This window comes from Xiphophorus couchianus, chromosome 6 (genome assembly GCF_001444195.1).
Source record: "Xiphophorus couchianus chromosome 6, X_couchianus-1.0, whole genome shotgun sequence".
Lineage (NCBI taxonomy): Eukaryota > Metazoa > Chordata > Actinopteri > Cyprinodontiformes > Poeciliidae > Xiphophorus > Xiphophorus couchianus.
This window is the reverse complement of record NC_040233.1, coordinates 8,199,668-8,222,628: the sequence shown is the minus strand read 5'-3', so window position 1 is coordinate 8,222,628 and position 22,961 is coordinate 8,199,668. Positions and strand designations below refer to the sequence as shown.

The 22,961-nt window shown below is 42.0% G+C and overlaps 1 protein-coding gene across 3 annotated transcripts in view; it reads left to right on the top strand.

The window, feature by feature from the left end:
- The window catches only part of cdh24b (cadherin 24, type 2b), a 239,028-nt gene that overhangs the window by 52,778 nt on the left and 163,289 nt on the right, over window positions 1-22,961 (top strand). The window contains exon 1 of one of the 3 annotated variants that reach the window (XM_028021100.1): window positions 22,763-22,868. The exons of the other annotated variants lie outside the window; for them this stretch is intronic. The gene's annotated coding sequence lies outside the window, so the exon portion shown is untranslated. Of the gene's footprint in view, window positions 1-22,762; window positions 22,869-22,961 lie in introns of those variants that run through there. 3 annotated transcript variants of the gene reach the window in all.

Here is a 22,961-nt window from a genome sequence, read left to right as displayed (position 1 = left end):
TAACCAAGGTCAATTCACGCTAGCTTAACGGAGTAAAGGTAGTAAATAGCTAAGACGTAAAGCTGAAGGTATCGGATTTCTCATGGAAAAAGAAAGATGGAAAAGGACAGAAGAATAAGAAATGGGATAAGAAAAAGAGGTGAAAACAAATCCAGAGTGGGTAAAAAGACAGACAGGTGCATGGCTCTGCTCCTGAGGTGTCTGAGGAACGCTACAGGGTGGCGACGGAAGCAGCTGCCCTGAATTTTTTATAACCGGCTTCACGTCGAAATGGCAGAGAGAAAGAGAGAGAGAGAGACACCGTGCTAAGTCTGAGCCGCACTCCTCCGAGAGCGGCCTTTCATTAGTCGTCTCCCGACCCAAGGTGAGGGCGGCGGGGAGACCAAGTCGGGAGGAAATAAAAGTCGAAATTGTTTTGAGAGAGAGGGCCAAAAGAAAGTTAATATACTGAGGAAGTTGTGAGTGTATTTATGGTCCTCTGAAAAATAAAAGCATTCGGTCTCCGCTGCTGGGGAGCTGTTATGATGGATTTTGGGTAATGGAGTTTTGATGGATGACCTGGGTCTGGGTGGAGAGGAGAAAAAAAAGGAAAAAAGAAAGGGTATTGCTGGCTGCACCGTACTGATATCTGACCACAGGAAAATTACAACATTCCCTCCCTCCTGTTCTCGGAGGCCTGCGTCTCTTAATTCTCCTAACCGAACTGTTTTAAGTGTGCCAGATCTTCTAACCTTTTCTAAAAACTCTGAAGAGACACAAACCCCCCTGAGTCAAAACCACAGAGGAGCCTGCAGAATCTGCTTTCCCTGTGATCTCAAATATCCCAACTCCCTATCGGCCGTCCCTCTTTAAAGGCTGCAATTACGTGAGGTAAAATGATAATGTTTTCTCCAGCGTCCCTTCGGTAAACATTGCCATTAGGATCAATTAACCAGCGGCTGATGAGGAAAGTGGGGGATCTGCCTCGATATTGCACCATTGTTCATTGGTGATTTTTAATTAGTGGATTTTAAAGTGAAAAAAATTGCAAAAGTTTTAATTGTTTTTCTTTCTTTTAAAAATGTATGTAGCTGTGATGGAGAGGGTTGTGGGATGCGGGGGTGGGAGGGTAAGATCAGAGTGTTAATTATAAAGTAGGGGGCTTTAAAGTGAGGAGGATTTAGACTTTTAATTAAAGAAGAATTTGATGCGACCAACAGACTTGGTTCAATTGGCACACAATCCCCTGCCCATCATCTTCTGTCTCCTCCGTTCTGCAGCTCGCCATGTTCTGCCACTCACCCTTGTGTGGTGTTGATGTCTGACTCGTTTCGGGCGGATTAGGGATTTCGAGAGCCCCGCTCTTCAAAACGGTGAAAACGAGGCTCGGGTTAAGACGAGCTGACGGAGGAGGGCAGCGTGGAGTTTTGAGGGGAGAGGGGGGGTCGATGGAGAGGCTCAGTCACTTGATCGGATTTTCAAGATTGACTTAAGTGAGCTTTAGACAAATCCAACTTCGCTTGGTCGTGTTTGCTTTTTGGAAAGAAATAAAACTCACAAAACAAGATGAGACAAGATCTTGGCAGATTTTACAACAACATAATTGAGATTAACCATTTTTCTCAGAAATCACAAACAACGTACTATAGAAATACAGTTGTATCAAACTATCTGTGTTTGAAAAGTTCGTATAAAGTGTTTTGTTTCATATTTGTTACACTGTACGGCGTTTCCAAAAACACACACAGGAAGTTTTCCTTTTATGTGTGTTCATAAAAAGAATAAATTAATCACAAATTTAATGAAAATGACCTTGCAGTGTAGAAATATCCAGTTCAGGTGTGATCACTTTAGGCATTTTAGATTTTGAGTTGCGTATAATCAAATATGGCCGAGTCTCATTGAAAAACTGCCACTTTAGCTTAGCGCTGAGGGACACTCCAAAATGGACGCCAACTTTAGGAAATGCCAATCCCATTTATATAGGACAATTAGGAACCACAAAGTTGACAAAAAAGTTCCTCTCAAGATTAAACATCATTAGAGATGAAAGAAAGGCAGATTTAGATCAAATATACTCAATAAATTGAGGTTGAAAATAAAAACAGTATTGCTGACGGCTAATCGTAGGCCAGTTTTGGCCAGATACCCAAAACATTTAAGTACAGAAACTCTCTGAAAGTGCTCGAGGCTTTTCAAATGCACATTCAACTGTGTTATCGACCAGATGGACAAAGATGGCATCTCACAAAATACGTTTGTTTTGTCAAAATAACAGTTTCAGACAAATACATTCATTCTTAGCTCTTAGCTCTGGGTTGGTGCTTCCTAAATGTTTTAGTTGGTGTAACTGAGGTCTAAGAAAAAGGCTTCAGCAGACAGTCCTTGTAAACTAAGAAGGCAACAAAGAAGCTACACTTGCAAACACCCTCACAACTACATTTGAGTGTATTTATATTTTTAATGGGAAATAGCTTGGACTGTTACGATATATGACACTGTGTTTTACTGATAATCAGCATTTTTTTCATATGATTTTAATTCTGAAATAAAATACAAAATGAAAATCATGCAAAACATAAAATACCTACTTACTGTAATGCAAGTGTCAGTCTCAAAATTATTCTCATTCTTATGTTTGGGGGGTCAAGATGTTTTCTAACATGTTTTTGTTAATATATTGGTAGTAAGCAAAAAAAAACACCCTAAAAACAATAAAATTAGATTGTTTTTTGGTTTTTACTTGGGAACAGTTGACATTCTGTTTTGCTCATTAACTTGTTTGAAAATGATATTTTTCTCTCGCAGAGTTGGTAAATTGGACACGAGGAATCAGTGAAGCCTGATGATGGGTCGGCTTCTTGAAGAAATGTTGCATTTTGAATATTTGAACCTTTATCTTAATTGTGTGCCAAGGATAAAAGGATAGCCAGGGGTTGAGGTAACCCTTGGGAATGTCGAGCTTAAAGAATTTACCTCCATATCCAGGGCTTATAATAACAGCATACTTAATCAGGGAAAGCCACATGACTTAGTCTTAAGGAGGAATATTGTAGCGTTTCATCGTTGCCCGCTCAGCTCTCTCCATTGTTCCTCCTTCTCTTCCCTCCTGCAGCCTCGCCTCCTCCGCCTGTCTCTCCATCTCCGCTTGTCCTCAGCTGATCTCCCTCAACGGCGCCCGAGATTGTTTTCATAGCAGTGATAAATTAGGCTGAAGTGATTAGCGTGGTGTGAAACATGATTACATACTGTAGCTCTGCTGATTTGTCAAACAGATGCCCTCCACCAGCCCCACTTTGGCGGGTTGCGATGTTCGACTCGGTCCGGTCCACAGCTGGAGACCCCAGCAGATCTGCGCAGGTTAATTGCCTCGATTGAGGATAAAGCTCTGGCGTACCTTTCGGGAACGCAACTTAAGTTTTGTTTATCGTTCTTCTCGCGGCTAACAGCCAGGCACAGCGTTCACGCCGCCTCGCATGGACACGCTGGATAAGCCTGTTTGTAGTCCGGTACTCACTTCGACTAAAGGCAAGAGCGAAAAGTGGCTGGGGTTGAGACGCAGGCGTGACGTGGGACATTGAGTCATTCTGCTGTCAGTTGAGTTCACGAATAGATGGAGAGGGTAAAATTAGAATCTAAGAACACAACATTTTGCCAGTCTCTAGGATTAATGATTTGGCAGGCTAACTTCAATCAACAGCCGTGAAAATGTGAGACAAAGTGCTGATTTATTTTTTTTTTTTTTAAAGGAGTCACATCAACAGTGGCAGAATAACGCAGGCAGAATACCAACTAGGGAAATGTCTGACCTCCCGTTGTCTCACCCCTTCCTCCCGTGTTGCCGTGATTACGCCAATCACTGTCATTAGCACTCCCCGCTATTAATGTGATTTCTCATGCTTTGTTGCATGCATGCTAATGACTTACACCCAGCTCCTTCTCTTGTTCCAGCTGCCGAAGCCATCCACGTCTCCCTCTCGAAAACACTTAGCCGAATTACCGCGGCTCCTCGAGCCGCACTGTATTAATAAGCAGCATGCAGCCCCACAAATCCACCCCTGATTAAGACAATAACCTGGCCCTGCGTTCATCTACTGCCTGAATCAGCCCTTATCAGTTTTTAGTCCCGTGTGATTCTCATCTCTCCTCCGTCTCCCGCTCTATCCTTAGCTCATCTCGTTTGCCCCATTTCAAGGAGGAGCGGGGATTACCATACGCCACTCTACCCCCTGATCCCTCCACCTTTTTAACTTTGTTGCCTCTCATCACGTGGGCTCTCTCCTTATCTGTTTATCCCTCTCTCACTTATCTTGTTTTTTCCCCCCCTACTCCTTTACTCTCCCTCACTCCCTGCATTAACGTCTTTTCGTTGCCTTCATGTGACTCATAGCGTCTCCTGTTTTCATGTGTTCTCGGGCTTTGCTTAAGGTTGCTCTTCAATTGCACATTAACCATGTTCCTTACACAACAGACTGAGTGCTTTGGAGATGCATTTTGTCTTGTGACTTGTGTAGCATGAAGCATTAAGGTCTCCGGGGACATTTTAGAGCACAAACAGGATTTGTAATATTCATCTGAAGGAGAGGGACATGTAATAGTATTGTGAGGAGATTATTACTGTTATGTATTTGTTAAACAGAGCGAGTAGCCTGCTTGGCTATGACCTAAACCTTTTTTGCACATGTTGTGCACAAGGCACGCCAGCAGTGGAACTCCTGCTTTGTTCGGAGCGAACCATTCACACAGATCCTGGAATCCTCAGTCATACGGGCAGAAATTTGCTGGCACAAATTAGTTAAGATTTGTAAAATGTATTTTTCTTGCGTCGTAGAAGCATAACCTCTCTCTGACAAGGTTTGAGACGCCAGACCTTTTAATTTGATTTAAATTAACGTTGAAAAATGATTGCTTGAAGTAGAAAATCTCCGGTGATGCATTGGACAGCATTCTGTGTCCTCCTTTTACCACAAAGGGAGAGACCTTGAACCATTCCTGCATGGGTCCCGTCTTCTCTCTCAAACTGAGATCAACATGAATGAAAACTGATTTTGTGTCTGGTGAGCTTTGTCTCTGCTGATTGGGCCACATCTGTAACGACGCCCAACGATGAGCTATTTCCAATTTATTAAGTTGTGTGTTGTGTGAGGAACATGGTTAATGTGCTACAATTGAGGCCATAAAAGTTTTATGTGTAAAGTTCACGTATTTTGGAGAGGTTGTGATGTGATTCTCTGGAACAAGGCTCCTTGTGTCCTTTTCCTTTTAAGAAAGAGGCCCAAATTGTCCACCATATTCAAGTTTGGCATGAGTTGCCACGCCACATATCATCCTTTGCTTTATCCCAAACCCTTTTGAAGTGTTACTGTGTGAAGGGGTTAATAATTGTCACATCTGACCAACGCAAATGGTCTCAGTAGAGTTGAGGAAGCTCCACGTTTATATTTATGAAAGTGGAACAAAAATGTTCACTTTTCTGGTATCGCACCCAACAATAAGTTGCATAGGTTTGATGGTTAAAGACTTGGTGAGGTCAAGAGTTCACTCTCAGCTTCAGTTTTTTCAGAGTGAATTTTGGTTGACCTAGCATAGTCAGTAAGGTACGGTTACTCAGTGCCTAACCTGTCAGTACTTTTAGTTTTTATGTACATGTTGTGTCTCTTCCTATGTTCTATTTCTTTGGATGAACTACATCTACAGGCGCTGCAGTCTCCTTATGATGGGAGTTGGTTAGGAGTCTCACTTGACTTTCTCCTTTCACACAGCATGTTGGTGGACATGTCAAGGAGACCAGCTCTCGTTGGAGAACCGTCCTTCTAGGAAAGAAAAACACCAGAGTTCTTGCTAACAACATGCAGATTTTATCTTCATTCTGCATCGTTCCCACAGAGTGGTACGGAATGGATTGGTGCGGTTTGGTACTCTATTTGATCTGCTTTCACTATAAAGGAAACCCATACAACCGACCCGTACTGCACCATTCCATGGCCCAATCCACTTGGGAGTCCATTGGACTGTGGTATGGTACCATTGGGGTGGAGCCACTGGAATCCCACAACACAGTTTAATAATTGGGGGTTGTAAAAATGTCACTGTTTGTGACAAGCAGGTGATACAGCTGGCTGTGGAAATGCTCTCCTAAATACGCTTCGCCAGGGATCCTCAAGTTGCCGTCTTGCGACTTTCAGGTGTGTCCCTGGTTCAACACGGCTCAATCAAATGGCTGAGTTATTTCCTCAGCGCAGTCAAGTTCTCCAGTCTTGCTAATGACCAAATTATTTGACCCAGGTGTGTTGAAGCAGAGTCGCATCTAAAACCTGCAGGACACCGGTCTTCGAGGATTCCTGCACCAAACCATAAAACAGCTTACCGACCCGCACCTCCTGATGCCCGATGCTGAACCGCTCAGTGGAAACAAAGCAAAAGAGACCTGACTTCATTTATTCATCCCAGACTTCGAGACAAGACTTTAGGAAAAGCTGAGGAGGGCCCCCTGCATGAACATCCATAAAAACTGCAGTCCTAATAGTGACTGTAGACACTCCCTGTTTCCCCAGAACTAAAGAGGTACAGGCCTATTTAACTCGAGAGAACTCACTGTGGTCATGATGGTATAAACTCCAGATACCAACACTAACTTTGACATTTACATATAGACATAGAGATATCCAGATGAAATCCACATCAGAGTACATCAGCAGTTTAATTTTATTATATAGGTTACAATAAGAATTGAGTTGCTGAGTGTGTACATTTGCAACATCAACATGTGTGCTCACCTAACCTACTGGCTGGGGGCAGTGGAAGACAATTGCGCCTCCGTGTCATGTTATATTTATACCCCGTGAAAACAGAACGCTAATGATAACTAATTAGATTACAATTATTTAAAAGAGGTTGTTAGCGGTACCAATAACTGTGCCACAAGTGATTGTTGAATTAATTAGCTGAAATCAAAGGTTGAGTTTTTTTCCTGCAATTTTCAGTGCGAGACTATGCTACCGCAATAAAAGATGAATTAGGCTTGAGGCTTTTCTTTCTTTCACGCCGTTAACTAGATGTTGTGAACCATTCAGGATCAATCACTGCGACTCTAACATTTTTCAGCGGGCCCAACATTTTTCCGAGGTCAAGAAGGTCCACTTTTATTTTCTTTTATTGTTGTAATTGCGCTGCGGACATGCCTGCCAAACATCAGTGTGTGCTGACATTATCATTGTGAGTGCCCTCGCAGGGGCACTCGTATTTCTGTGGCGTCTGAGTCTCGCCAGAAAAACCCCCAAAAAACAAAAGCTCACGGTTCAGCGCAGCACTCTCGGTGTAAATGTCAAAACTGCGAAGCAGGTGTTATTTTCCGCTCGGCGTTTCCGGCCTGAACCGCTGCTTTTTGTTTTCGTGAACCTGAAGGCTCACTCCGAGCAAGGTAGCATTCATCATGATTATGCCTCCATGATAATGAGACGTGGCGGAATTAATATTCATTTGTTCCTCGCCTTCCGCGGGGACTCTGAAATGTAAATAGGTGCACTCTGCTGTGACACGCTAGCTAATGTACAATATGTAAGTTTAATGAAATTAAAAGAGAAAGTGTTTAGAGCTGCTTTGGCCATTTGGCTCAGCTACATTCAGCTCTGCTGTTGTATTGTCTGTCGCCCATTTGTCTGTTTTCCCATCAAGCTTTGAAAAAAAAACTACAGAGCAGAGTTTCATAACACCTTCTGGAGCAGAGAGGCTCTTCAGGGGCAAAGCAAAAATGCATCCAATTTTGGGTCCAGATCTTTTTCTTTTAAACTGCTAGGAAGGTTGTTCACCTTGACAGAGAGCTGACCTCTGCTAGCTATTGAACCCGGCAGAATCGTTATAGAAGTTTAACTCCTGCACTGCTGGAGAGTCAACCCAGCAGTAGGCACATTTATAAAACAAGTATTTTATTTAAGGACGCCTCGATACTAGTCGTCATCTTAGGCATTTTCTAGCATTTCACTAAAATTATTACCATGAATGTGTAGGAATACGCTTTAAAGTGTGGTCTGTTTTCATACAATTATAAATAATATTTACTCTCTGTTTTGATATGACTTGTTAATAACTTGTTACATTTGTTTTAACAAAATGTTTAATGACTAGTGTTTCGGCTGCTCCTGTTGCAGTTGAGGATATCTGGGCGCAGAGCAGGTCACCTGACACAGACAGGAAGCTGGAACAGCCAATAGCTTTGTAAACGATGAAAAACATTTTAAATGCTAGCTAAACCAAAGGTTTATTAGACTAACAAAATTTGCACTAAGTATGCAAATGTGAGCCAAGCCTACAAAACTTAGCCTGGCCATTGTCTAGATTCTCATCTCTCTTCACTGCTCTGTCTGGGCTTTCTCTCATTAACTTGGATTTCTCTGGTAGATTTTCTACCAGGCCAATCAGCGAGCAGAAGGAGAAGTTGTGCACAAAAGATGGTGATTTTTCTGCGCTGTCTTAGAAATGCAGTCTGTCTTTTACCAATGGTAGAGGAGGAAGTGAACGAAGCCATTCAGTCTGTGTTGGTCTCGCTTCCAAACATTGAATTAACATCAACAGCCGCCTCATTCAGCTTGACGGCTCTCTCTTTGCAGTGGAGGACGGTTGTTTATAGCACAGACCTTTGCTTACTTGTTAAAATTGTCACCGTCATGACAGTATGAGACAGATAATCTGTAAAAAAAAACAAAACAAAATTATATTCTCTACCTCCTACCAGTGCTACTGTTGCAATCTGCAGAAATGTAATACTCCTGGTCAACCAATCAGAACCAGGAGCAGGGTCTGTCAATCAGGCTTGTGTACGTGTCTCTCAATGTGCTAATGGCAGAGAAATAACTTACAGTTACAGGGAAACAGTTTATCCATAATCATCTTTGGCTGTGCTCACTAGCCTGAGTATGGGGGACAGTGTGAGCAGCGTATACACAAGCTTGATCAACAGCGCTAAGTTCGTCCTTCTGGCTATAATTTATTGTTTCTGATATAGTGGTGCATTTCTCCAGTTACGATATGTAGCTGGAGAAATGCTAGCTTTCTTAGCAGAGCTAGCATTGGGAGCAGAGGTGCTAGATTCATTTATTTTTTTACACTACTATTCTGTCACGACACAGTGATAGTTTTAGGAAATATGTAAAATTCTTTTTTATTATTATTATTAAAGTTGCGTACCGCAGCTTTAAGTGGGAAACAAGTGGGACTGCATGGCTTGCTGGGGGATGACATACGACTAACTACAACTAGTATCTGAAGTCAAGATTACTCAGGAATCCTGATAGCTACCATTTAAAAAAGCCTTGATGGGAACCTGGAGTCGATACTTGGGATCTTATTAGCATGACTTATTATCGACATTATGCGTCTTAATTAAATGGGGGAATCAAAACCTACTTCTGATGTTGTAACTCGAAGTGGAGCAAAAGCAACACGGGTATTTAGATTTTTTTAAAAATGCCACCTAATTACATACCTCTGTGCTTTTTTCCATATATTACATCTGTTGCCGCGCTTCTCCCAGGCTCAGCCGCCACTTTCAACTAAAACGTTCCACTGGGGATTTGAAGTTGAAAATAACATCAGGTGTGTTTTTGATGAAATGAATGTTTTTTTTTTTCTTCTTTATTTTTCTCGCTCTTGGTGCTTTGAGTCATACAACTTTTGCATGGTGGAGAATGAGAGAAGCATATGTATTTCAGACTGCAACACGGGTTCACAACATTCCACTTTCAGGTAAAAAGAAAAAGAAGTGGTGGTGTGTGTGGAGGGGTATGGGGGGGAAAGAAATAAATAAAGCTGGATCTCTGAAATGATTTGCTGAAGGGGACTGTTTCTATTGCTGGCCTTTAATCTTTCAGTTTATTAATTCCTCTCTGCGGTGCTGTACTCCACATGGTTATGTGTGTTTTGATGGTTGTGATAAGTGCTTCCTGCGCTCTAAAGAGTTGCAGGGCAGTCTGGGTGCAATCCAGAGCACCTGGCAAAACCCATCACACTGCAGAAAGAAAAGCTGTCCTGGTGAAATGCAACGGCCCAGATAAATAAGGCCGCACTTTTCTGCTGAGCAGGACGGAGCGCCTCACGTGACTCCATTCATAACTCCACAGGCTGCTTTTCATTCATTTTGTACCGGTGGGTAGAGAAATGTGTCTGGTAGAATGTATGAAAGGTCTTAATATAAATGTACATTTTAGTAAATCAGCAGATTTTGTGAGGAAGAAAAAATTATATTAGATGTGAGCACATTTATTCGTTCAGGGGATGGATATTCCATGTTAGGAAACAATTATTTTCTAGAAAATCCCTGTTGGCACTTTTTTTTTTTTTAGTTTTAATCACTTTAGAAGGAAATTAATTGACACATTTATTATTTATTTAATTTTTTTTGTAATTTGAATTTATTTTTCCAAGTAGACCAGAGTTTCTGGGAATTTTAAATTACGAACCCATAACTTTCTTTTATGCCGGAGGCGTAACTGCACACAGAGCCCATTTCCTTCAGCCGCTGGCCAGTACCGGACAAGCAGTTTATCTTCCACCATGCATAGTGAGCAGGATGGAGAGGTAGAATCTCACTGTTGGAGGAAAAACGAGTGGCATCTTCCATAACAATTAGTTGATATTTCTGTATTCTTCAGTTGTTGCTTCAGGTCATGCTAACCTCAGACATGACTGGTTGACCTCGGAAGGCATAAGAAACTCTTCAGTCTTAAGTTCTTGTAAAGGTAATTATAAATCAAGTTTGGAAAGTACTGCTGTGTTAAAGGGTTGATAGGTAAACGTATCAACAGCAGAGCTACCAGAAGTTGCACCATCGATCATTTTCTTGAAAGCATTTCTTCTGTAATATAGGGATGCACTCAAAGATGAGGGTGTTTGTTATGAGGGATTTCAACCATTTTTTAAAAATAGAGACGCACCGATCCGATGTTGATATCTGCATCGGTCCCGATGTTGAAAAAATGTTTAGATTGGGTATCGGTGACGACGTGCTCGATCCATATGGACGGATCTATTCAGTCTCATTCTATGCTTTATGCTCTGAGCTTTATTATTTGATTTCCATTGTATTTAAAATGCCTAACTGCACTTTTTGAACCACTAGACAGGAGGTTTGATGCAATTTATTTCTACAAGTTAGTCAACCTATTGGTTTTGTCAGTTTTCTGTTTCTTTATTATTTTATTTTACATTGACTGTTCTACTCCTAAATTGCACTGAACAAATGAAAATTGCATTGTTTGTACATGTTTGACCAAGCTTGTGAAGCTATTGGTGTACCGGTGCAGAGTTATCAAATAAACTTGTAATTCAGTTCATTTATGTCTATTCAAAAAGATTTTAAGTCAACTCGGGGTGTTTTTCTGCATCAAATCGGTATCAGCTGGTGCTGAGTCTCAGATAACGGGATCGGAAGTGGGAAAAAAAACGGATCGGTGCGTCCCTGTTTTACAGCTTTCACAGATTTTGTCCACAGTCACTACGTCCAACTGTCTTCCGGTGCTTGTTTCCTTCTGATAGCATTCTCACCTGTGCGATAATTAGCGTTGACATCACCTTCTCTCTCTCTCTCCTGCGAGCGAGGAGTCGGGAGCGGGTGAGGACAGTGCTCAGGGTTAACCGACACGGCCGAATGCAGACGTCCCGAGAGCCTTTTCGAAGGGAGGGCGAGGGAAAAACACGTCCGAGGCAGTAAGGTGGAAATGGAAGGATGAAGGTGATGGAGGGCTGAGCAGATATGACCTCTGCAGCTCTGTTGATGACATGAAGCAGAAGACGAGGTGGGGCGAGAGGGTGGGGGATGAGCAGGGAGGGGGAGACAAACTGAGCAAGGAGGATTAGGAAAGCAGCTGGTGAAGATGATCCACCCGAGAGGCGGGAGGGAGGGCAAGGAAGAGCGACGAGGAGAAGGAGGACGCTAGAAGAAAGTGGAAGAAGGGGAGGTGCGAGAGATTGATGAGAGAGAGTGAGAAACTAATTCTCACTTCACTCTGGGATGGGAGATTAGGGAAGATTAGAGAGATAGAGTGAGGCAGCGATGGAGTTTGGGTGATAACTTCTACCACGTGCCACAGACAGATCTCTGAATGGCTAATACTCAAGGAGAGACAATGAAATGGTGACTGAGAGGGTGAGATTGTGAAGCAGATTGTGGGGAGGGTAAAAAAAAAATGACTTAAAGAGTGAATGATAAGGAGGGAGCAGAAAGAGTCTGAGATGGAGAGTGATAGGCGAACGAGTAGATAAGGAGGTACGTGTGCAAATCAGGCTCCAGGAAAGTCGAAATGTCCCGTAAAGCGGAGGCCGTTTTTGCCGGAGTTCAGTAATCCTTGCAATGGGAGCGTAGATGCAAAAAATCCAGGTCATCTTTCTACTTTTTCCAGCTCTCGCTTTCCCCGAGACTCCCCACTGGGATTCACTCTCTTATGCCGCGCAAGTCTTTGTGACAGCATCTTTTACATTCTGTTCTTTTTCACTTTGGCAAAGAAAGGGGGAAAAGAAAGAAAGGAAAGGGGAAACCTATTTTCTATTCCCTGACACCGACAACTATTTATTCTCCCCTTAGAGTGTCCTGAAAATATTTTAGCAGACACAGCTCTGGGGCCTTTTTGTAGCATTTTCAGGTTGAAGGGGGTGACGAAACTAATGCAAAAGAAAAAAAAAGAAGGTGCGAACAACCATGCGAGCGCGCATTATGCCGGTGTGTGCCGTCGCCGAGTAGCTATATTATGCTTTGTTTGACAAATGTAGGTGTCTGCATGCCTGAGCACGCGCCTGCTGCCACAGAAGTTTCTGCTGAAATGGAGAGGAAAGAGAAAAAGAAAAAGTGTGGGGAAAACGAGAGGGGAGAGTGCTGCAGTGGCAGACTCACTCTGTCATGCGGGATTACAGTGTAAGCTTCTCCACGGCCATAGATGTGATTTTTATGAGAGAGACACAGGCTTTTCTGAGGGCAGGGGCCCATGCAATCCCGGATCCACATTAGAGACAAAAGCAAAGGGCGGAGGAGGCGGATACTTCCAGTGAGATCTTCATCGCGACACAGTGGCTATTGATACTCCTTCAACACTTTTTGGTTGTGTGTGTGGTTTTTTTTTTAATACAGCAGACCTACAAAGTGGAGGGAAAGCGAGACTGTTGGCAGAAAATAATTTTTTAAACAAATTAGCAGTGATGGGTAGTAATGCGTTACCGTAATTTGATTGCTTTTTTTCCATTAACGAGTAAAATAATGGATTACATTTGCAAAAAAAAAAAAAATAATAATAAGGCATTATATTACCGTTACTTTCTCTGTTGCTAAGCCGTGATTTTGTTTGCGAGCGTCCGTCGTCATGGCAACAGGCAGGTGAGGTGAGTGCATCAGGACCGTGCTGCGTCTAATGCTCCTGTTACTACATTCAGGAGAGACTGATTTAAATTTTTTCATCTTATCGCTGACTTTTACGTTTATTTTAATAAAGGCGCGCAAACACAAAAAATAACGTTTTTTTTGTGTGTTGGAATAGGAAGAAATACAGTTTTAACACAAGAGGAACTTAATTTTCTTAAAGTATGTAGTGCAATGTGGAGACAAAATCTTCAGTCTGTCGCATTTCATTCAACTTTTGGTGACGCAATGTGGATGAAGAGTGAAACGAAAGTTTTAAAAAGAGCCACTTTCATTTGATTACAATTTTTATGATGGAATATGCAGAAAGAATAGAATTAGGCTGGAAGGTATAATATTGCTTTATACCATATTCACGTTGTATGTCTTTTTTTTAAAAAGTAAAGTAATTAAGGTAACTGATTACTTTTGGAAATACATAATTAGTGAAATAAGTATTACTTTCTAGGGGAAGTAATTTGTTACTAATTACTGTTTCCAAGTAACTTGACCAACAGTGTAAAGGACAATCCATCTAATTTAAATATAATATAAAAACTTAACTTTAGGGATCACTTACTCATTAAATATTTCAGTGTAAATCCAGTTTAGATCAAAGCATATTCATGTGTTAGAATGGCCCAGTCAAAGTCCAGATCTAAACCCAATGGATACTCTGGGGCAAGTCTAGAAAATAAAAGTAGCTTTTCACAGACACTCTCCGTCTCAGTTTGGATTATTTTGCAAGAAAAAGAGGAATATTTTGCTGCGCCAAGCTGGTAGAGAATAACAAACCATAAAACTTAAGTATTATTACCTTCCCACTTCACAGTTGTGTGCTACTTTGATTTGATCTATCACATTAAATCCCAACAAAGTACACTAAGGCTTGGAGCGGTAACATTATAAACCGTAAAAAAGAAAAAAAATAAGTTAAAACTTTGGCAAGCCACTGTGCTGCTATACCCTCAGTTACTATAGGATTGGGTAAAGGAGCAATTTGGGTGCCCAGCACACCTGTGGCTTCAAAACATGATTTTCTTTTGATTCCAGGAGTGACGGTGGAGTGCTCTTGTCCGCGTTTTGTCTTTTTTACCCCCTCTTAATGTGAACCCCCAGCGCTGCGGTGGAGGTCGAACATCCAAAACCGCATAAATCTTGAAGAGATGTTCCACACAAAGCAAGACGAAACGAGAGGGGGAAAAAACCCCACAAAATCCCCCTGGAAACAATTTGACAAACTTTTGATTTCTTGCTGCTCACGCCTCGAAAGGGCAAACAGAGCTTTGGAAATTGTTCCTCAGCCTTCAGGTGTTTTCTTCGAACAAAACAAAAACAAAACCGCCACTGACATTGCCGGAAGGTTGGGAAAAAATTGCAGCACGCTGACCTGCGTGCTGCTTGGCAGATGTTGCCACATGAACTCATGATCATCCTCGCTGAAAAGAAGATCCGTGCCGCTGCGTTGCTGCGTGTTGCGCAAACACGCACGAGGCGCTCGGGTTTAATTTCCACGCCCTTTATCGTATCACGAGCCGAGGTGGCCGCGCGCTGCAACCTGCCAGAGACGGCGACTTAAACGCGTCGCAATCTGCTCCATCTCCCCGAGCCGCGGGAAAACAAACAGACCGGCAGACTGACCCAAATACACAGAGACAAAGGCGAAATGAGTTTGAGTCAGGCAACGTCCTTATTAGAATAACAACAATAAAACCGCCTGTAATGGCGCAGGAGAGGAGCATGGTAGCGTGAAAGTCACAAAAAGAAAGGAAGGAGCCACATATACATATTCATACACACACACACACACACACACACACACACACACACACACACACACACATATATATATATATATACTGCTCAAAAAAATAAAGGGAACACTTTAAGTGTTAAACACCTGTTTAAGTGTTCCCTTTATTTTTTTGAGCAGTGTATATATATATATATATATATATATATATATATATACACTGTATATATATATACACTGTATATATATATACTGTATATATATACAGCCTAATAAGGCTCAGCGACTATGGAGCGAGAGAGCATGAGTTTCCTGTCGGGTTCAGCCACCAAGGCAGATCAAAGGTGTGAATTACAAAGAAGCAGGACACGACAACATCCCCAGGACAGATGATTCAGATAAAACGCTGCATAAAAAGCAGCCTTACCATTTATGCAAGTTGGGCAGCGTGTTAGCTGTTGATGAAGTGAAATATAGTTTCACACCTTTGTCACTTTTTACAACTTCGGGCAGGTTTATTTCTTGTAACGTCTCTCTGTCACAACTGATAAAGGTTCCAGTCAAGTCTGTGACTTACATGGTTGTTCTTTATGTCTTTCTGTTTTTTTATGACGCGGTTTCAGTGCCCTTTTGTAATCTCACAGTGTGTGTTTACCAGGGTTGGATTTCAGTTTGGGTTTTTTCCAAAATCTTGTGCGTCAACCATGGAGGAAACACGATGTCCTGCACTAAAAGATGTGGACTTTATCCTGCCCAATGCATTTATGAAAGCTTGATAATAATCTTTAATATTTTTGACCCTTACGAATCCTGGCCTTGGGCAAAACGAGGGCTGAAACAATTAATCGGATTATTGGTGATGAATAGATTCATTAAAACAATTGTCAACCCATTTAGAAATCGATTAAACGTTCCCTGGGGTGTACAAACTCAAAACAAGGCAGTTCACTAAAAGAAAAGCACACTCAGAGCAGCATTCAAGCCATCACTGTACGAAAAAGATTTTGCATTTAAGATGAAAAATACTTTGTCTTTAAATATTTTCTACCCAGAAATCTTCAAGCGGCATTGGTTAGCTACACCTGGTTGAAATCCTAATCCAAAAAAGCAATTAATGGATTGGCCTTCTCTGTATTGATAAGTTGAGCAGAAAGAGCTGAGCTTTTCACGTGTTGACGTTTAAAAGTATTTTTCTCAGCTGCAGATGGATCCTGTGCTACCAATAATCAAGCTTGCACTAAAAGATTGCTTTGCTGTTGCATTTCAGGTAATAAAATGTTGACTTAAAAAGGAAACTGAATTATTTGTTGTATGTTTTAATGTATTTTAAATGTGATATAAAATGCTTAAGTAGTTAAATAAAAAAAAACATCTGTAGAATATGCCCATTTTTTATACAATTGATAGATTAATTGCCAGAAAAATCGATTGCAAAAATAATTGCAACTATTGAACTTATCGGTTTAAAGCATCTTTACACCTGCGTATGTGGACAAAGGCATACTTAAGATGTTTATTAACAGAAATCAATTGATTGTAGTCAACAACAACAAAAAACCAAGTAAATATGAAATCCCAGTGGACCGACTCTTTGTGAACCAGTTAGTGTCATGAAACGGTGCGGTGTTGGTGGTGAGGCAGACGCAGCGGACCCAGGTCAGATGAATTATGATGATTTTAATGATAAATAAGTCCAGCAACAGGCAGCACACACATTGACAATGAATTGGCAAGACATTGACAACGACGAGGAACAAGGAACACAGGTGGAGTTAAATACACAAGGGGTAATCACAGAACGAGACACACCTGGGAACAATCAAGGGGAAGACAGGACAACGAAGAGACTCAAGGACAAGGAAAACTCTAAATAAACACAGAAAAACACAGATCCTGACAGTTGGCTGTATCATAAAACCCTCAGCAAATAAGTGCTCAGTCTTGTAGGAATTACATTTTTCAATTTTTATATCAGGCGGTTCTTTGGTTTTAAACTGACATCCACACCTTAAAACCTTGAGTCGCATTCACCGCTTTGCTCCTATAACACATGTCAAGTAGTCAGGCGTATGATTCTGTGAATGCTGCCCTGGACTCGCGTGGAGGATGAATTCGGAGGAGAAAATCCCAGTTCACAGTGCTGGCGCACTAATCCTGCAAGAACCTAATTAACAGTCCACCTGCTGGATCTGCCCCGGCGTCACTCTGACCTCGTCCCGGTGGGAAACGACAGAAAAATAAGATATCTTAGATAAAAATGGTACCAAGAGGAAGAGAGAGAGAGAATCGGGCGGGGTAAAGCGGAATATCGATTTCCTTCAGTCGCTCTCTTTATTGGCCGGTGGCCTTGATGATGCTTTTGAAATGTGCCATCTCCTCCCTGCTGTGTCACATTATCACAGGCAACCTTGGACACGGTATTCATCTCCAAAACGACGCTCGTCCGGCCCGAGCGACTCTTGAAAGGAACGCCCTTGAAAGGTAAACAGCAGAGCTGAGTTATATCCCAGACGAGTGAAACGCAGCGGTAAAGCCCCGCCCCCTTTCCTTCTCGTAAAGAGTTACTCACTCAGGCTGACCTGGGGAGATTTGTGGCTCATGTGGGAGAACTCTTGAGTTCTGCTGTCTTATAAAGTTTCTCCTTCAAGAGAAGAGATATTCTGCCTTTTTTTTTTATTCACACACACACACACACACACACACACACCCACACACCCACACACACACACACACCCCTACTACACGCAAACACACACGCGCACAACTTGAGGGAGACTAGGTCCGTCTGCTATTCTGGAGGACTTGTGCTGAAATGTCAGTCAGCGTGTTGAGAGGATCAGATAGGTTTTTTGATGTTGCACACGCAGCCAGGCGGAAGAGGAAGAGAGACAGTCTTGATGGGCATCAGGTGTAATTCCAGTAACGGCTCTGGCAGCTGATGACTCACCATTCCGGCTGAGCACCAACCTTGAGAGAGCGGCTGGCTCCGAGCGGACGGGCCCGCCTGATGTCTAAACATCCCCTGACCTTTGTGCATGAAGATCATTGGAGCTGATCAGCTCATTCGGCTTCTCAGCGGCGAAGCGGCGCGAAGGCCCGAAGGTGGAGAGATGTCAGATGTTGTTAAAGTTCAGTCGCACAATGATAATCCGGCGCACGATGGAGACGCAACCGGGATCGCTTGATCTGAAGGATGAGGCGGTGGCGGCGGGTGCAAATTCATATTTGATACGGTGTGAATAGTTGCCTTTTTTTTCTTTATCGAATGCAAAATTAATAGCTTCCAAAAGGATTAAACTGGGAGCCAATTTCTGGGGTCTTCAGTAGGTTGGCGCTGCCACTGCTGGTTGGTTTTCACCTCTTCCCGGCACTTTACCTTTCGAGCAGACGGATCTGATTGAGGACCACTTGAACACGCGCCAGATCAGTAAAATACGGGCCACGACAACTGCTGTCCACGTTGTGACCTGCTGGCTCGTCTCCTGGCTCTGCGATTCCCTGGACCGCCTGCTGTCGAGATTTATTAGATCTTTACGGCATCACTCACTGTTTACATCCCGCGGTGGAAACAGAAGCAGCAGCCAGTAGAGCTTGCTTCTACCTGTTTTCTTTCAGACTGTTTCTGTTTCTGACTGAAAAGGTTTTGTTTTGTTCTCAGTGAGTTTCAAAAAGGAAGATGGCACACCGCACTCAGCCTTGATTTTTCTGGGAAAATAATCATTCGGCTTCTTTATAAATAACCGCGTAATACAAAGCAACAATGGCTTCAAGCACGACTGCCGAACTCCCAGTCCTCAAGCGCTGGTATATCCTGCAACTTTCACACATCAGAATCACATAATTGGGTCATTAGGAGGAGTCCTGTAGAAACTTTAGTACATCAGGAGTAATTCAGTCATTTAATTCAGTCAAATGTTGCAGGACATTGACTTGAAGGCTGGAGTTTTACTTCCTTGAAAAGATTGTAATCTGGCATCTGCATGAACTGCGATGCTGATTCTCAGAAGTTAAGGCTTTAGCTTCAGCGTTTAGGTCAAACTAATTTGGATTTATGCTTAATAAAGACACCACGAGTGAAATCTACGGTAGGTAAGAGATAAACTGCTTACAGCCTTTTAACAGAAACCTAAAAAAGCCTGAACTATCCCTTTAAAGGACCATGTTTACTATAAAAGTATTGTTCAAATCATTTAAATTTCAGTGTTTCGGTTGTGAGGTCGGTCTTGGACACAGCCGACTAAAAGCTGTTGAAGATCTGTGGCTGTTTAGATTTGCGAGTAATTTTCTGCTAAATAACAAAAACTTTATTCTTTCGTCAGATTATTATAATTTTTTTTTCTCGTCAGAGCCGAAGCCGAATCTGACCTCGACACTTCCCGATCTTTCTAGCTTATTCCCTTCCTGGCACAGAGGGGAAATAAAGACTTTTTTTTTTTGTTTCGTTTGTTGTTTGGCACCAATTTGCATCTTTAAAAGTGTTTTTTTGTGTGTGTGATCTCAGAGAAAAGTGTTTTCACAGAGCGTTTCCAGCTTTTTAGCAACAGTGCTCTTCCTCTTTGAAAAGAAAGCATTACAATGCTGAGTGCAATGGAGTCAGAGATCATGAAAAACACCTCAGTAGGTGCGAAACCCGACTGAATTGTCAGGTTCAAACATTTTTTTTGTGCTGCAAGAAGCATCAGTATCTGTTTAGGCGGAAAAGGGGGTAGGAAGGCTGGAAATATATGTATTTATAGGAGGTGGGGGGGATATTTATAAGTTTCATTTCATTCTTTTATCTGTAAAAATAAACACTTTTCCAGATCTAAATTTGTTAAATATGATATTTTTTTAATATAAATTTGCATCTGTAATGGCTCAGAAAACGATGAATTTAAAACGGTTCGTTTCTTAGTCGAACCTTAAATATATGTTCATGTAGTTGTTAGCGATTTCCAGAATGAAAGCATAATGCGTCTCTCGGCAGCTCTGAGCTCAAATCAATGAAAAAGTTTCTGTTGTGCCGTTGCAGTTGTCGAGAGTCATTTTAATAATATGGCAGGGAAAATGTTGATGACAAAGGAGCATTTCTCAGCCGCATGCAGCTCAGAGCAACGCAGCGAGGAAACAACTGCAAAACATGAACATTCACGAGACGGAAACTACGACTTTGTGCAATAAGCATGTTAATTTGGAGACCAATTCTGAATTCAGCAACTGGTTATTATAGCTTTAGTAACAGTTTTGTCTCCGTAATAATGAGAACCAATAGATTGACTTCTGTGTTAAAGCAATTAGGTGTGACTTTTGTTTTGAAGGTTTGCGTTAATTTTGTATTTTATGTGTGGATTACGACTGTAAAATAAATCCAACAAAGCAACCTGAATCCGCGTTTCCCGTCACATTCCACCTGCACCTTGTAATTTTTACACACGTAACCCTACAGCAAGTCGTCTCAGTAGAGTTAATAAACTCTAAAGTGATTTCCTTTGCAAAGGATAATAACAATGTTATGTTTATTTGTCACTAGCTGAGGAGGCGTTTGTGCGACGGCAGCACAGCTGACCTGTACAGGAGCAAATATTGTTTCTACAAGAAAACAAAAGAGAAAAAAAGAGGTCCAGATATTTAAAGAAAGGGGGGAAACGTGGCATTCACATAGAATAGAGCTGTTCAGTTTTGACAACTTGTGACATTGCCTGTACATTGCCTCAGTTATGTCTGCACTTTCTGTCATATTCCCATTCCCTGCATGTCACCGTCTGCTGCCCCTTTTTACTCTTGCTGCTCTTTTATTCTCCTGAATGCGGCGGGAGAAACGAGACTGCTGATTACCTTTAATGGGGAGCAAAACTGGACTAGAAATGGATCTATAATCTCTAAGACTGGTATCCTTACCTTTAATACTTGTGTCTAAGTCGCCCAGTGAACCGTTCTGACTGCTGGGCAGAACGGTAGGAACTTTTCCGATAACATCTGACACAGAGAACACCTAAATCATTAAACATAGGTGTATCAGTCACTTCCATGACCACAGGTGTAAAACGTCAACGGCTACGTGGACAGGCTGTATGTACAAACTTGTGGTAAATTCCTTAGCTATTAAATATTCCACTGTTGTTTTGTGGTATTATGACACTTTGGAAGGGATTTGGGAAATGGCATTAGCTAGGCCACGCAAGATTAAATACAGATTGATTAATTCTCTGGCGTCAACAGCAGCAGACCTCCTAATTTCATGTGCTCTCTTGATTAGCTTGATCACAATGGATCGGGTTGTCACGGCTGAGCAGCTGCATCCAAAGCCTACATCACCGAGTGGGAATGTGTTCTTTGGAAGAACTGGAATCATTTCTCAACCACCTGATTGGTCTGGGTTTGATATTTGTTGGGAGAATATAACTTGTTTGAATGCATTGCATCAAATATAAAGTTTGGTGCTGGGTGGATTAATGATGTTGATCTTTTTTTTTTTTTTTCTGAGCAGCTGCACGTTTGTTCTAGTGAAAGGAAGCTGTTTGAGGATTTCAAAATGGCAACTCTTTTGGAAATGTTTGAAGATGTTGCTATTCCAACGCAACTGCTCCACCGCACAAAGCGAGGTGCTTATAGACACAGATATGCGAGTTTAGCGATGAGGAGCTTGACTGGCCTGCAGACTCCCAACCTCAACCCAACACCTTTGAGTTGAATTGCAGTGGTGACTATGAGCAAGGCAGCATTGTCCAACATTAGTGTCTGACCCCACAAATGTGCTTCTGAAAAAATAGTAACAAATTCTCATAAGCACACTCCTAAAATTATGTCGAGACAATTGTAAGTGAAACTTTGAAGATAAGAGTCAGAAAGTGCTTCAACAAACAAAACAAACACACAAAACAGAATTAATCAAAGGCAGATTTAAAAAGAGAGGACATAGTTGGCCTTGAGTTCGCTCATCTGACCCACATGCTAAGATTTTGCGTTCATCTTCCGTACTGTTTAAATATTCATGATCGACAGTCAACATGCAAGGAGGCGGGTTGGAGACATATTGGGAAAACTTTAGAACGCGTCACATTTTAATTTTCAGACTAAAAACCAGCCAATCGTATCTTCCAGTCATTGTCCTGAAAGCATACCACCCCTCAGTCAACAGGTTCTGCTATTTCATCTTAATTTATGCTGTTTTATCATATCTTACTTCTAATCAAAGGAAAAAGTGACACTAACTTGCACATAAATACTAATCAACCCGACAGATTTCTCTATCTTGTTAGCTTACTTTAGCAAAGTTAGTTTTCAGACGTTAAAGCACAGAAGAGACATAACTTGTACGATTGATGATATGTTTGTGTATCGAGTCGAGGTGAGAAAGAAAAGTTGAATCCTTGGCTTGATCGTGTTTTCCATTCTAAATGCACGTATTTTTTGTTAACAGAAGTGATATTGGGTGATATTCTCCAAGCCATGAATTTGTCTGTTTATTGTAACCCTCTGTTGTATCTGGAAGCCAGGCAAATCCAAAGCCCCTCCCTCCGTTGTCACACTGAGTATTTTTAGTCTTAATCTCACCAACAGGCAAGCGGCCACCTTTAAGTGGACTGAAACGTTGAGCCGTCGACATGCAAAACGTAAATTCATCCTGATATCTTCCTCTGTTCCCCCGACCCCTCCTCTTGTGTCCAACACCCAGTGGGGAGTCTTCCAGTGTCCACAGGCTGCTGTTGCTGCCTGGTTTACCAGGAGAGATTAGGACCTGCTGTCGATATCTCTGTGGGGCTGAGATGGTTGACAGAGGTTGGTTCACCGGCAAACAAAGGCGTTTTACATGTTTACAGATGAAAACCAGCCGCCGTCGCTGCTCTCCCCCTGACAATGACAGGTCCTCGT